This window comes from Mus caroli, unplaced genomic scaffold (genome assembly GCF_978045245.1).
Source record: "Mus caroli unplaced genomic scaffold, Mus_caroli_1 scaffold_10, whole genome shotgun sequence".
In the NCBI taxonomy this organism is placed as follows: Eukaryota; Metazoa; Chordata; class Mammalia; order Rodentia; family Muridae; genus Mus; species Mus caroli.
Genome location: NW_028227265.1, coordinates 26,836,760 through 26,853,150, shown reverse-complemented (window position 1 = coordinate 26,853,150; position 16,391 = coordinate 26,836,760). Strand labels below are relative to the sequence as shown.

Below are 16,391 nucleotides of genomic sequence, written 5' to 3'. Positions count from 1 at the left end.
TGGTGTAAGCTTATCCTTTAGACTGGCGTTCATCGAGGTAAGATACTTTGCTTACCCCATAAGAGCATCATGCAGTCTTTCTTGAATCAGGAAATAGCGGTGACATTATCCATAGTGAAGAGTTGCAGTATATAGTCAACAAGTGAATGGAATGCCTGTTTATGATTTCAGTGACACGGGCTTCAGACAGATACTTGGCCTCCTTCTCCACAGTGGCCTACATCCCAAAATAGGAAATGTGCATTCTCAGACAGCCCCAGCAGGCTCAGAGGACACAGCAGCAGGCTGCCAGCATTTAGAGCTGTCAGCGACAATTCAGAGCCTGGTGGATTTGGCAGCACAGGTGAGGTGCCCTCCAAGCAGCTTTCTGGAATTGACTTCTATGCAAATGAGAAATAATGGGGTGACCTGTGACCTGCAGCCCCTGCTGATTGCTCCTCCACTGGGTGTGAGCATTCTTGTAGGTCTCTCCAGTAAAGGACACTTCTCTAAGACATTCATTTGCAAGCACCAATGCCCTATTAAATACCCAGCAGGGTTGCAGGGATGACAGCTATCCTACAGCCTCCTGGAGAATTTCTCTGCTGAACTGAGAATCATACCTAAGTTACAGAGAGGTTAGGGGTGCAAGAAAAAGCTCCAGGGGACCTCCTGAGAGGTTAGCCTAAGAGATGTTCCTATGAACCCTGCAAGTCTCTACCGTGGGCTGAAACTCTCTCCTCCATTCCCTTTCCACTCAGATTTGAGTGCATCGTGCAGATCTACTTGGCTTCAAGCTTCATTTAGAGAAGGCACATGTCTTTTTTTCATCCCTCCCCATGTTTGTGACAAATCACAGGGACACAATCAGGAAACTAAAATCCGTACATGTTACAAGTCAATGTAAAAGAAATGGACAGGGTTAGAGTCATCTGAGCCACCAAAGTGAAGAGCTAAGTCTTGCCTAAATCTTGCTTATCTTGTTTTGTTCCTAACAAGCTGTTTTCTCCCCTGAGACATAAAAGCCCTTTCCTTAAAATCAGATCACTGTCCTGAAAAGTCCAAGAGTCTATTCTACTATTCTATCTGTGTCATGTTTTGCTTTGCTTTGTGTGTGTGTGTGTGTGTGTGGTGTTAGTGGTTGTTATTTTTAATTTAAATACAGATTTGTGGGTAGCAGTCTCCTTGGTCTCAATGGTCTTGGCTGGAACCATGAGAATATTTTGCTTCCTTGCCTTAGATAAAAGACATGCAAAGTTCTCAAAGAAAATGGTGGTTTTAATTTCTAGGTGGGAAAACAGGTTTCCTAGAAGTGCTTTCTATTTAGCTTTTGACTCTGCTTCATTGCTTCCTCACTTCCCTCCCACCCACCCTCTAGAAAAATAGGAAATGTCATTAGTACACCCTATGAAGTGCTGATTCAGAGACCTGATGAAATGAAGAGACTGAGCTGCCTTGACAGAAATACGATGATTAGTATTCACAGGCACAACCACCTTAGAGACACAAGTCATCTGCCCAGCCAGGCATCAGAGCAGAGCAGTGCAGAATATGCCAACATGGGAGCAGCCCATCCCAGCCTTGCAAGTTCCCAATCACGCTGGGGTTTTGCAGAGAGGTGCAGCTTTCCTTCATGTATTGTTGGGTTGTTTGTGTATCTGTTTGCTTAGTGACTGTTAACCAGAGCATGGGAAAAAAGTTTGAAAACTTCTCAAATGGAAATTCTCTCCCAAAACAGACTCTCATTAATATATGAAACTCAAAGATCTAGGAAATCTCCAAAGACTTATATATTACACACACAGAGGCTGGATGGCTGTCTTTTTAACAATAGTGTCTGAGGGCTGAAGTAGCAGCTCTGGGTGGAGCAAATGTTTTTGCCAACAATTTAGCAGATTTTTCCAGAGATAAGACAGGAGCAGGGACTGGTAAAAAACACAGTTATAGACAATCCACAAATACAAACTAAAAAACTAAGTTGGCGCATAATAGCATTGGAATATCCTATATGGTCAAGTTTCCTCATTTAAATTTTTGAATTATAATAGTAGCTGCAGCTTAAAACAAGAATTAAGGCAGTGATATCTTTAATGACAGCATTCTTTCATTCTTTGGACACAGTACAAGAATACAATGGCATGGCAGCTATCTGATCCTAGTAAGGTCTCCTCTCTCTCTCTCCTCTCTCTCTCTCTCTGTGTGTGTGTGTGTGTGTGTGTGTGTGTGTGTGTGTGTGTATGCTTGAAATCTCATCATCTTCTGTTAAAAATGTACCAAAGAACTCTATTTATTTTATTTGTCTACTAAGTAGATATCACATGTATACTCTGGGTCAGAGAATGCTTGAAACTAGGAACATGCTAGTCCCTAAAAGAACCATGACCCCAAAAACCTGGAGATGGAAAGGTAACCAATTAAGTGCCCTGCTGTGTTTGAAAGATAAAATGTCCCTCACAGGATCTCTGTTTTAACACTTTTCTTTCAGGAGATGGTGCTATTTTAAGAAGGGTCCATGTTTTCAGAGCCTGTGGCTTAGCTGGCAGAAGTCAGCTGTTTGGGCATGTCTTGAAGGTTATGTCTCTTTCTAGTTTGGTCCAGAGCTGTTGTATCTTATCTGCCTACAATGCAAGGAGCTCTGTCATATATCTGTGCTGCTCTGAACCTGCTGCACACCCTATCATTCCCACCACAGTGAACTCAGTTTCCTAAAACAATGAGCTAGAAGGAATCTTTCTTCCTGTGAGTTGTTGCTGTTTGATCACAGAGATGAGAGAACTGGTTAACCTACTGACAATTAAACCTAATGTGAAAATTACTGTGGATGATGTAATCCCTGGCCACTGAAATATTGTCTAGCAAACAACCATGACTTGATCTTGGGGAATAAAAACTCAAAGCAAACAAGCAAACAAATCTTTTTAGCAATAAAGAGGTTTAAGTTAAGATATAAAAAGAAGATTGATGCTATTGTTTGGGGAAAACAAGCCTATATCCTAATGGGTAGCTCATAGGGGAATATATAATAAAGGTTGGGTGTTCAGAAAGAGCAGCTGAGATGTGAGTCTGGTCAGTAGAATGTAGATTTCTTATTAAAGGATTCTGAAAGTCTCTTAAGAAACTCATAACTAATTCATATCTCTATCTTTAAAAGGGATGAGTCAGAAGAGTAACATGATAGATGGACTTGGAGACATTTCTCAAGGTATGTATGAAAGATAGAACTCTTTGTAGCTGATGAGAGGGAAAAAAAGGCATGAAGACCAATATTTGCCTTGCATTGGATAGTGTCTGTTAGAATAGATGAACCAAAAGTAATTGAAGAATAATTGAAAACAGGATGTATAGGAATATACTAGACTCAGTTACTGCAAAGGATAAAGGACTGACAGACACAAGAAATTCCTCTTATATTTCTAGTCTGACTAAACATTTGAGCTCTCACTGAATTTTTGGAGATAGGACACAGTGAAGGTTTAGAGGAAAAATAGGTTATATGTGTTTGTCCTGCACACATGTAACACCTAGAATTATGTACATATATACAATGGACTCAGACATTTGGATAGACAGATCTAGAATCACAGATATTAACAAGTAGTGCCAAAAGAATTAATGTTAACATTTTTTTTTTAAATCTGAAAGCCAGATGTGGGTGGTACACACTTTCAATCCCAACACTCAGAAGACAGAAGATGGTGGATCTTTGTAAATTCAATGACAATCTGGTCTAATAGTGAGTTTCAGGCCAGTCAGGTTACACAGTGAGACCATCTCTAAAACTCAGATTTTTTATCTAGGGCAAATTTTATTGGCAAATTTTTATTTGCCAATGACCTGTGGAAATGGTGTCAGTCACCATTGAGTCAATAGAATGAAGGTAAATGGATGTGAATACTTCTAAATCTTAAGACTCAGTCCAATCACAGGTGAGCGCTCAGTAACTTAAAGTCAGTCAGTCAGTGAAGAACAGAACTGAGCCTAGCATTAAAATCAGATACCCTGGCTTATTATTGAAGCTCCCTGGCTTTTGAGATATAAAAGTTCCTGTATCCTAGCAATTTCGTTTTCTTGTACAATGCAAGCTACCTTGTTTTTATCTTAAGAATTCCTTTCCAAAGCAAGGAAAAGACAAAAAAGGAAGTGTAGGGATAGCCATAGACTATCAAGATATGTCCTTATCAAAGAATTACCAGCTTTAATCCCTTTTCTTGCTCCCATATCAGATTGCATAAAAAAAAACCCAAAAAACAGATTGTCCTCCCCAGAGTGGCATCAAAAAGTACACAATAAAAAGAAACCAATCAAAACAAGATTGAATTGTTGTCTCCTTAGAGCCAAGAAGACAGGGATTGCTTCCTCCTAAAATGCTACTTTGAATTTGGTGAAACTCCAGATCAAGCCAGATACAAGGACTGTAAATGATAGGCATAACTGCCATATCTACAAACATAGTAGCATGTGAATCCCTCAGTACCACTGGTCCGTCTTACCTTCCTCACCCATTGGATACCTGCTGCCAATTCCTATAACATGCTCCACCCATCTGATTGGTCATTCAACAAATAACAGAACTGAATGTCTTCAAAGGGCCACAAAGCACAGTAATTTCTGAAAAAAAAAAAGTAAAAAAGAGAAGCACCATTAGTAATATATATGTTGTGAAAGTTAGTAAAATGACCCACTACTTTATATTGGGGATAGACAGTTGCATAAGATAAACTTTTCTCCTTGAAGACAATAGCCTAGGAATACAAATAACATAGAAATGAGCTACTGCAATGATATGGAAAATGAGAGAAACTTGTGGATTTAGAATTGCCAGGGTAATGTGACTAACCACATATGTTTTTGGTACTTTGATAACAAAAAGAAAATCTAAGGGAACTCTTCAAATGCTTGTGCTGTGAATGTCACAAGCACTCACTCTAGAAATAACATAACCCCAACAGGGTTGATGGAAAGGATTCAGAGACAATTTTCTAGTAAGTGTGTACTCTGATTCACAGTCATGCATTTCCTTCTAAAGTGAGTAGGAGAGCTCTCTAGAGCTGGAAGGTCCTCATGCGATGACCCACTCAAGGACAAGGAACAGAAGTAGTTAGCATAGTTGTCCACATTGGACAAGATCAAAGCACAAGGCTGAACATGCTTGTCAGTCTTCCACAGGCTTGCATTTCCCCCATCTCAACAACAAAATCTGGATCTTCTACGTGGAGCTGTGTTCTGCCTAGCTACTGGTCTGATGGAGCTTTTTATCTACTGAAATGTCTTGTTAGACATTCCCTAACCCAGAGCAGCTATTCATAGACTAGTTGAATGAATAGAGAAAAATAGATGGAATGTCTAAACAGCTGTGGTCTTTTAAAACTGAGACACAGAATTTAGGAAGGTGCATTCCTAAGACTGCAATCTACAAATGCTCTTGAGTGTTCTTCAATTCTAGAATATTTACCTTTGATGATCAACTCGGATTGCTCAGGAACCTTAATCAGAATAGTCATTGACTTTATTTATTGTACTACATTTATTTTAAATCTACTTTTCCATGCTCTATGCATGCACCCTTAATCCTATCATTCTCCTTAATACAGCACCCTCAAACAAAATTAAACAGACAAAACAATATAAATTCTTCACTGAAAGAATTCAGATGAAATTTAAATCTACAATGTGCTTCTAGCACCTTGCCTGAAAGATGGTAGCAACAAGAAAAATAGAGTTGTTTTACTGTGTGAGATACTCAGGATGGCATAGATTTGGAAAGCCTGGGTTTATCCTGGACATGCATGGAGGCATTCACATAACTTGGAGCTGATAGATTAGGCAACTCTAAGGCATATTATAGCTGGGCAGGAAAAGTGTTGCCACTAATAAGTCACACATGTAGATCTCAGGACCCAGATATCAGCCATCCCGGGGAACCAGTAAACTGACAGCAAATGAACCTCAAGGGAGGGACATTTACTAAATAGATCTAAAAAGCAGAGCTTACATACTAAAATGAATTTTTCTTAAGCCTTCATAACTACTAGTTTCTCTTCCTAAGCTGAGACTTGCTTGGGACCCATCAATCATTTCTTCCTTATGATTTCTTTCTCTTGGAATGAGAATGTCTGTCTTCCCTATCCCTCACCCCATTGTATGATGGAAACACATGATTCATTTGGGTCCACAAATTACAGCTACAGGGGATTTGGCTTCAAGATAAACTTTAATTTGCCTCCTCCATGTTTGATACAGATAAAATTTCAATGAGAGGTGGAACTATAAAATTAGTGTTACTCCATCCCCTGCCACCACTTAGGGTTCAGGGAACCCTGAGAAAGACAAGGTAGAAAGATTTTAAGAGCCAGAGAGAAGGAGGGCCCCAAGGAAACAAGATCTTCTAAAAACAACAGGACCCATGCACATATGAAGTCACAGAGACTGTGACAGTATGCACAGGATATACTCAGGTCTGAACCAGATAGGGTTCCAGTCCTGAGAGGTGAAATGGCTCATAGCCCTAATGTTTAACCCCAAAGCCAACTCTAATTGATAATTGCTCACAAAAGAAAAATTGGCTTTCTCCACAGAGTCTCTTTGGGTATACAAACAAATCTTAAGGCCAGCTTCATACCTGGCAGCATGCCTATATGAGTTTCATAGGCATATTTTCTTCTGATTGTCTGTTTTGTCCTATTTTGTTTTATATGTTTTTATTTTATTTACTTATCTTTTTGCCATCTGTATTTTAATGAGAGAGAAAGAAAAGGTGTGGATTTGGGTAGAAAGGGAAATAGAAAGGATCTGGGTGGACTTGAAGGAGGGGAACCATAATCAGACTATATTATGTAAAAATCTATTTTCAATCAAAATAAACCAATACTAAATTGGTGTTAAACAAGTCAGATTTAAAGAGCGGTTCAAATTGAATAATTATATTTTACATGTGAAAATGACATGAATATCTTAGGTTGAAAATTTGTAACACACCCCAAAAAATCAATATGGATTTGAACTCTGGGACCTCCTTTGGGAAAAAATTTAGGTGGTACGACTAGCATCATGAGATTAGCATCCATGTATAAGAGAATATATAGCCTATCTCTCTTTCTCTTTCCTTCCCTGCCTTCATTGCCATCTCTCTGTATATTTCTATCTCTAACTCTCTCTTTCTGTCTTCTGTGTGTATATTCTGTTAGGAAAAGTAAAGAAATGACCAAGGCAAGAGAACAGTCACATCAGGAACCAACCCCACTACTACCTTCATCCTGAGTTTCCTGCTTGGAGGCAGGCACTATGTAAGCTACTTTGCTCAGAGCAGTCAGCGTAGGCAGACATCTAGACAGTCAAACAGAGAAAAAGCACCTTCCTTTCTCCATTTGTCCCAGACACCCATGAATGAAGATGCCAATTTTAACTTACTTTCAGCCTTTTCAAACCTTTATGTGATTTTACGTATCCAATTGCATGACCTGAGAGACTCCAAGTACAGTAGTGTCTGAATGTATTCACACAGCTCAGCACTGTGCAAGGTAATTATGCAATATCATTCAATACATTGCTGAATATGACATTAGTGATTATATGCTAAGAGATTAGTAAAATGATATGAGCAGTATGTACATTGCTGAATATGACATTAGTGATTATATGCTAAGAGATTAGTAAAATGATATGAGCAGTATGAAAAGGCCATTTTCCCAAACCATGTGATACATTATCTTATGTTAAAGATAACAAAATCGGTATCTCAATGCCCAATTCAATAGAGTAAGACTGCTGCGGAGCATCACAGGCAAGAACAAGACAGACGGGGTCAGAATCTATCAGGAAAATCCTCAAGCACTTATTCCTTCTGTCTTCATTCTCCAGGCTAATAATGCAAACAGTGTACTCTTTGGCTGACACTATTTGTAAAACATTAATTATTTAATCTATGGAGACCACCACAGAGTCTTCACTTTGACCTGCTTTTTCACCTCCTTGAAGGCTGTTCCATATGAAATGCCTTTCACTCAAGATCAGACTTTTGGAAGAAACAACAATAAAAGTGACACATTATCAAATATTTAGAATTCTGTTAGCTGCAATACATTGTAAGAAGCTGTGATCTCTGTGAAAAGGGTTTTCTTCCAGCTATGGCATGTCCCTTGGATACAAAAGGATAAATATGAATACTTTAAACTCTTGACTTTTTTTTTTTTGGCAATGTTGCTGGATCTGAGCGGGCTTTCAGCGTTTATGCTACATCTTTTCCTTCTGCACAAGTCTTCTTGCTCATATTTTGTCATCTTGCATACACTCCTTGGCACACTGACCTGGAATGGAGTGGTGCCTTCTGTTCTCCTGAAACCACCCTTGCTCCCTCCACACCCTGCCAGTATTAAACTGTTCCTCTTTCGTGTCACAAGCCTAGGAGTCAGCAGAGCCACCTTCCAGTGCAGTCACCTAGTTGTCTAGCATCCCCTTTTGTTGCTATGCATGGCCACCAACATGACTAAAGCTCTTAGGAACACAGGCATCAAATGGCACATATTACTTCAGAGAGACAGAGATGATCAGGAACAGGAAGACCTGAACACTATAGTCTAATGGGGAAACACTATGCACACACACTAAAATCAAGACTGCTCAGCCAAATATAGATAGGAGGAAGGCAGACAATTTGTATACTCGGAAGTCTGGAATAGAAGATAGTGAATTTGATACAAACTTTGACTTCAACAGGAGACCCTATCTCAAAATATTGGATGGATGGATGGATGGATGGATGGATGGATGGATGGATGGATGGATGGATGGATGGTTAGATGAATGTCTAAAGTTATAATGGCTTGAGAAAAACCCAAATGTAAAAATTTGGTTTATATACACTCATGACCTTTTCTTTTCCAGATCTCTAGAAGCATGCCATGGCTAATCGATTACCATGTGTGAATTCATTTCTGAGACATTGCGCTCAATTTCTAACATATGTGTGCAGGTTTCTGTGTGTCTTTGTGTACCTGTATGTAGATCAGGAATGAGGCAGTACCTGCAGAGACTGGTAAAGGGCATCATATACCTTGGTACTGGAGCTTGAGGGAGTTCCAATTCTTCTGACATGGGTGATGGGAACTGAATACCTGAATTACACAAGAGCAGTAAGGACCCCTAAGTTCTGAATCATTTCTAGTGGAGGTCTTCTTCTAGAATATAATCTCTACCAGGGTAGCTATATGCTTAAAGCTCGTTCAACAGAACAGTGGTGAAAACCAACCATGTTATGTAAACAGAAGAGTGAATAAAAGTATGTGTAGAATATATTAAAAGTAGCTTTCTTCACTTATCCCAGTGCATCTTAAAATCTATGTCCATATGTACCATGAGCATAGAATTCATTGGCTAGAACATGAACTGAAAGGCAGCATTGCCATTGAGGGGACCAAATAAACAGGGAAGATGCTAATGAAACCCCATTTCATAGATACAGACAGACATTGAGGCTTTGTAGTGAATACCCAAGTGCAAAGCAAGGAAATAGCAGAGCTGGACCAGGTTTTCAACAAATCCACTCCTCCTCCTACGCAATAAGAGTCTCAACACCTGAGCTAATTCTAAGAGACAGTAGTGCCTGTCCCTGCTGTGGATTCCAACGATAGTTTCTGCTTTTGGTATAAGCATGCAGCAAAGAACTGATCTGATCAAAACAAATGATGACTAAGCCTCCCCAGGTCACCAATGCAAACTCGAGTTAAAATGCAGGCTGTGAAGCAGCTGTCAGGACTACACTCTGCTATGGTCTAGAAGCCAGGACTAGGCACATGTGACAGATCCTGCTCTGTGGTTTTCTTGCTCAGCAAGCAGCAGAAGGGGCTCGATAAGTGCAGCATGCTCTGGGCATCTACAGATGGGAGCTTATGGCTTTTTAGGGTGTTACATGTTCTCAACATTGTCAAAGTGATGATTAAGCACCATTAATAATTACCACTGGGTGTTTTTCTTTCTTGTTATTGCCAAAGTCCCCAAACCATATGTCGAAGCATATTTTATAAGATAAGCCAGTCAATTATGAATTTTTAAAAGAGAGAGGCACTGTGTGAAAACCTGACTTAAAGCCCAGGTTTTTATCTCTGCTAAACTATACTGAATTTGGATAAGCAGTAACTGTCTAAGGCCTTTATATATATTATATATATATAATTTATATATATTTAATATATATAATAATATATATTATATATAATATATTTATATATATTATATATATAATGTAGATAGTAACAACTGTGGAGGATTATTATACAAAAAAGTAATAAGAATGGATTCAGAACCTCAATTAAAAATCATGAGCTGTGATTATCAAAAGATAGATGCATGTTGTGATTAACATATGTTGTTTTATATTTCAGTGTATCTTTTCTTTGAATAAAGCTCATCAGGAGATACATCAGCATTTATAGAGGACATTTGCAATCATACAAAATGTAACTAATATCCATCTCTGCGCATCACAGTTGCCATTTTTTTGTCATATGAAGAAACCAAGGCTCAAGGAGTTTTAATGTGGCTATGATGTTCATTGGCTCTACTTAGACCTTTGCTCCCACTCTGTGTTTAGGGGCTTGCCAGCAGTGAATGGTTCATGGCCCATGTGAAGTCTCTAAAGTTGGTTCCTCATTGATAGAACCTGAGATGCTGCCCAACAAGTAACTGTAATTACAAGAAACCATCGACCAAAAGTTCCTGGGCTCCAAATGGTTTTGACACTGCAGCCTTTTAAATGAAACTCATAACACGATTATCTTTAGGCCCTTTCAGTCATGTTCCTAAGTAAGCCACGCCTTTAGAAGCTCTTAATACAAAGTGACAACCTTTGCTGTTTTCTAAGGAGCCAATGGACAGGCGTAGAAGAGAGTCCATTGTCACCATGGTAATTACTGCACAATACCTGATGGCCAATGGACAGTCAGGAGGCTCAGGCAGCAGCTGAATCCGGCATTGTCCTGGCCCGATAAAAAGATTAGAAGCCCTGAAAAGCCATGGAGCAGGATCTCACAGCTCTTTTGCTAGGCCCTGAAAGGCCCATTGTGCTGCTACCATAAATTCTGGGTTCCCCGGGCACTTGACAACTGAAGCCAGGGATAATAGAATTCTTGTGTCCAACAAAACACTCCTTGTCCAATGGCAGTCTTATCAGTCGCATTTACAAATGTCTTTCGTTGTACCCAAATAATTCCCTATTAGAAAGGCTATTGGGAGCAGAACTAAATAAATATTCACAGCCTTTGTAATACCTTTGAGAAGTGAATAAACAAACAGTATTCTAGTAGGAGGTAGGCGCCTGTTCCTCTACATGTCCACTACGATTTCTTGTCCAAATTATAGTTTCACTTTCTCTCTTTAGCATATTAACAATTCCATGTCAGGTGATGTGGCATTATTTTCCAAGGAATGTAGATTCCTGATACTATTGCCTTGGACAAGGTATGTTTTATTGCATGCATTTATTTTTAATCAAAGTTTCCAAGAAGGCTTGGCCAGGGGTTGGGAGGCTTACCTTATCTCACCCCAGCTTCAAAAAGAGAAAGAATGCAGACTTCAGAGAGTCTAACAACTTACCCAAGATAGACTTATAAATTAGCACAATGAGAATTCCAATCTAGAGTTCCCTAACTCCCAAGGCTCTGCCTTTTCACTCCATCCTGATGTTTGGGTTGCAATTGGGAAGGAGGAGGAGAAGAGGAGGAGGAGGAGGAGGAGGAGGAGGAGGAGGAGGAGGAAAAGGGGGAATACATAATATGTTAGCTTGCTAAGTTTCAGAATAATCACCATAAAGTGATACACAATGACTGAACCTGTTCCTGTAGTTATACAACCTGAGAACCCTACAATATAATGAAATTAAAACTCTTTGTCTAAGACACATTTTATTCTCACACTGAAATGCTAGTAATTTTTTCAGAAGCAAAACTCTGATAAGTAACATAATCAAGTTTAAGACACCTGTTCAGTTTATTAACAAGAGTTAATGGAGAATTACTGATGTGAACAAGGCAAACACATATACATAATCAATATGTCTTCTGCAGCACCTCTTATCATTTGTATAGTTTGTCTTATTTTGCTAGTTTGGCTCTGTCATAAATGAAATAACATGAAAATATGCATATAGAAAAGCAGACATTACCAACTAGAAATGCACATGTGTATATGAACTCAGACAAACAGAGAGAGAGAGAGAGAGAGAGAGAGAGAGAGAGAGAGAGAGAGAGAGAGAGAGAGAGAATGTTCTATCTAACACATACAAATATGTGTATATGAAGATGTTAAAATATTCAGGTAATTCTTTTTTAACAATTATTCATGTGCATATGTGTATACCTACTTGTGTGTATGTGTACCCTATTTGTGCAGGTGACTAAAGAAGTCAGATGAAGGCATCAGTTTCCTTGGAACTACAATTGCAAATGGTTGTAAGATTCCTGATAGACAGAAAACCAAATGAGCCTCCTCTAGAAGAACAACAAGTACTCATAGCAATTATCCCATTTCTCTAGTCCCATTCAGCAATTTCTTATCAGGGTGGGAGGTATTTATTCCTGAGCCTGTCTCAGCCTCACCTCCCCACCATACCTTTTGCATGAGGAAGTCCTGTTCTATGGCTTGGTGGCTGACATCTTCTGTGCATATCTGGCCATGCTATTTCTTATCTAAACTCTTCAGTCACTGTTGGTGGCACATCACTGGACCTTCACATAACTTTATCATGCTAACTCAAAGAACTTCAGAATCCTCTTAGTATACCACATTGGAGTTCCTTACTACATCCTATGCCTTTTTAATTTTCTTATAGACAGAAAGTCTTTGTGATTGTAGCTATCTTCCCTTCACAACTTTGCACCCAAAGAAGCTGTAAGCTACCTGAAGGCAGCAATGCATCTTGCACTCATTTTTATTGTCTTCTTTAAGGCTCACTTACTGTAGTACCTAATAAATGACAGTAGGAAAAAACAGGGTGAGAACAAATGTATTCATATGTATGTACACATATGTGTGAATAAAATATTTCCCATGTATGTATTAGATGACAGTAATAACTTGTGATTAGTTCGAAGAACTATGATCATGTTCAAACTATTCATCCTTAATAATGGAACATTACACTATGAGGTTTGTCCTCGTCATTTATCAAAACAAAACCATGGCTTTTATAATAAAAAGTGCCCAAACAACAGGCATGTTCTGATTTGCATTAAATGCCAGTGCTTTTGCCAATACTGAATTTAGAAAATTATTTCAATAGCTTCACTTGCCAAGTGAGGCATTTCAACTCTGTGGGAATTGGATACATGATAGGTGGCATGAACTTGCTCAGGAATTTTATGTATGAGTTATTTAGACTCAGCCTAATCCAAATAGGCACTGAAAATTGATAACATTTATTGATTGTCTGCAACTCATTGATGGTAGGCTAAGTACTTGTCTGCATATATATATATATATATATATATATATATATATATATGTGTGTGTATATGTATACACATGCACACACACACACACACACACATATATATATATATATATATATATATATATATATATATACACACACACACACACACACATATTCTTGCAAGATTTTTGTAGTCAAGTTCCATGCTTCCTCTATTTCATAGCTTGGAAACTGAGGTACAAAAAGATGTCTGGATTTTCCATCAATCAAATGCCAAAAGCAGAGCCTAGGACCCAGACACAGGTTGTTCCAAGCTACAGCAATTCATTTCATTCTATCAAACTGTATTCATCAGCGGTATTCTTTAGATGTAAATTAGGGCAATGATTTGGGGGAAGTTCTCCTCTGATGCCATTTTTAAAATGACTAAGAACCATATTAGCTAAGTGGACTAGCGCACCGAAGCTCACAAATCCAGTGAAGAACCAGTTTTTAAACACCCTTGAGGCCAGAGACAGTGTCTCTACCATTTGGTAAGACATGGGCAACCCCCACAAAAACACAACACCAACTTATCTGCAAACTTTTAAATAAGGCAGGCATCAATGTTCATCATCAGAGAGGCATTGTGAAACACATACTCATACTTCAGTGTTTAAGCCCAAACAGTCACAGCCTGGTACTATTTTCTCATCAGAAAAAAGGGAGATTGTAGTTTCCCACAGCAATATGATCAATTTAAGATACGTTGATAGGAGTTGCCTTTGGAGATATAATGTTAAGAAAGAAATACAATAAAGATATTCAAAATTAAGTGGGATCATCCTTCCACACTGAGACGCTAACCTGGGCTTGCTCAGCAGGTAAAACTACTTGCTGCTAAGGTCCATTCACAGAAGCTACACGGTAAAAAGAACAAACTGCCACCCCAAAGTTCTCCTTTAACCTTCACTGCCTGTCAAATAAAATAAATACATAACTGGAAAAAGCAAACAACTCTCTTATTAGTCAACTCTACTAAGATGACATGAGAATAAAAGCTTTGCGAACTCCAATTGTCTGTAAATTCACAAAGGCAAAAATGCTTGCTTGTTTTCTCATGCATCGTCTATCAGGTTGATAAAGGCTCAAGGTAAGCAATCACAAACATCATATAAACAGGAAAGCTGGTAAGGGGACAGGACAGTGAGTTCTTGACACCATTTTCTTACTAAAGCACCTTTGCTTTTGAAGAGCTTCAGTGAATGAAGGCTTGTCATCTTCAGACACAAATATGAATTTGGCCACTGAAAGGTGATATTCCCCAGAGAAGGAATCCAGTGGGGAGCCTGGGTCTTAGAGTGAACAGTACTGTTAAATGTTGCAGTTGTGGTCTGCTGAACGTTGTCAGTGGAATCGCATACTTCACTGGAAAGAATACATATGCTGCTCCCGAGGGGGCTGGACAAAGTCACGTGACAATAGCATGAAGCTACTACCCTCCTAGGAAGCTTTATCTAGGATGATTCCCTCAAGACTTACCTCCAAGGTACCTGCATGAATGCCAAGGTATCCTCAGAGTTCCCCCTGACGATTTCTTCTTTTATAACTATTGTTTTGTTAAAAGTGGTGCCTGCTTTTAAGAATATTGTTAAGAACTGAGAATGAGGAAAGAAAAACAAAACTACAAGAGAAAACAAAACAAAACAAAACACCATGTTCTGCAGTTGTATAGAGCTGTGTCATGTCATCAGACTGGGCTGCAATTACTCTCTTTGTGGGACTGGCAGGAAAGAAATCCTTCTCATAGAGGAAGGAGCTTTATTTAAGTCTGAGGCTGGAAGCTTCTTGAAATCCTTCCACCACAACACTCACTCGGTGCTTTGTCTTAATATCTTCAGCCAAGAGAGGTAGGCTGAATTTAAGTCAGTTGTTCCTAACTTGCTCTTATCATCATTGATGCTTGCAAGGATCTGAAATGGATGTTTGATATCTAGATGCTAGATTGATGGATAATTGATATGTGAAACTGTATATACACAGCAGGGGTGCTACTCCTAATTTGATTGTTAATATTTGTAGATACTTAAGCCAGTTCCTCTATCCAGTAAGTTACCAAGTTAATTTGACTCTGAGTACCATGGTAAATGTGATAGTAAGTATCTCTCCTCCTCCATTACCATCAGTTTTCTTGGCTAAAAGAAATCCACCAGGGTTTTAACGGGTTGTGCCTCCCTAGTGTTCAACATGAATTGAGACAATCCCAGTATCACAAGAAGGGCAATCTTTAAGGGATATTGAACAAGAAAAGGACTGTAGGGGAAGGTGGTAGGGGCTATGATTCAGCTTCCAGGTGACATGCAGCACATACAAGTGTTCAATCTTCAGAGTCATAGACAAAAGGCTGGCCTCAGAGAAAGCACACAAAACTCCATCATTCAAACAAAACATGTTTGTTTCCAGGAAGCAGACTACAGTGAAGAGACAAAGATATGGTGATGGTGACCTACTGTCTATAAATTATAGGCAGTTGGAGATCTCAACAAGAGATACAAACAGGTTCTCCTCTGGGATTCTACCATTTACCAGTTCTGAGACCTGGGACACCATCTCTTACAATACCAACCAAACAGATATTATAAGCCTCACAGAGCTGTACTGAGGCAAAGGAGATGAGGTCTATAAATTATACTCTTGTTTCTAGGACAAAGACATTGCTTAATAAATATTAATTGATATTATTACAAACTGTTTTCCTGCTACAAAGTCTCTATAAAAATGAGCTAGTAGAGTGCCTTATTGTATAGGGTCTCTAACAAAGAGCAATTTTTGTTGACATTAGTCAGCCACTAACCAAGTCTTAACTGTTACCTTTACTATTCTTTGAATTTTGATCTCTGCATAAAGTACCCTCTTGCCCCTATTTCTAAGACTTCTCTTTTGTGACAAAGAGAGAAGGCAGCCTGGGGCTCAGAATTAATTCAGCTATATAGCTTGTTAGTTATATCTA

The 16,391-nt window shown here is 38.9% G+C and overlaps 1 protein-coding gene across 2 annotated transcripts in view; it reads right to left on the bottom strand.

The window, feature by feature from the left end:
• Nucleotides 1–16,391, bottom strand: part of Cdh11 (cadherin 11) — a 158,161-nt gene that overhangs the window by 86,226 nt on the left and 55,544 nt on the right. For both annotated transcript variants that reach the window (XM_029480445.2, XM_085843673.1), the window contains exon 2: nt 4,470–4,587. The gene's annotated coding sequence lies outside the window, so the exon portion shown is untranslated. The remainder of the gene's footprint in view (nt 1–4,469; nt 4,588–16,391) is intronic.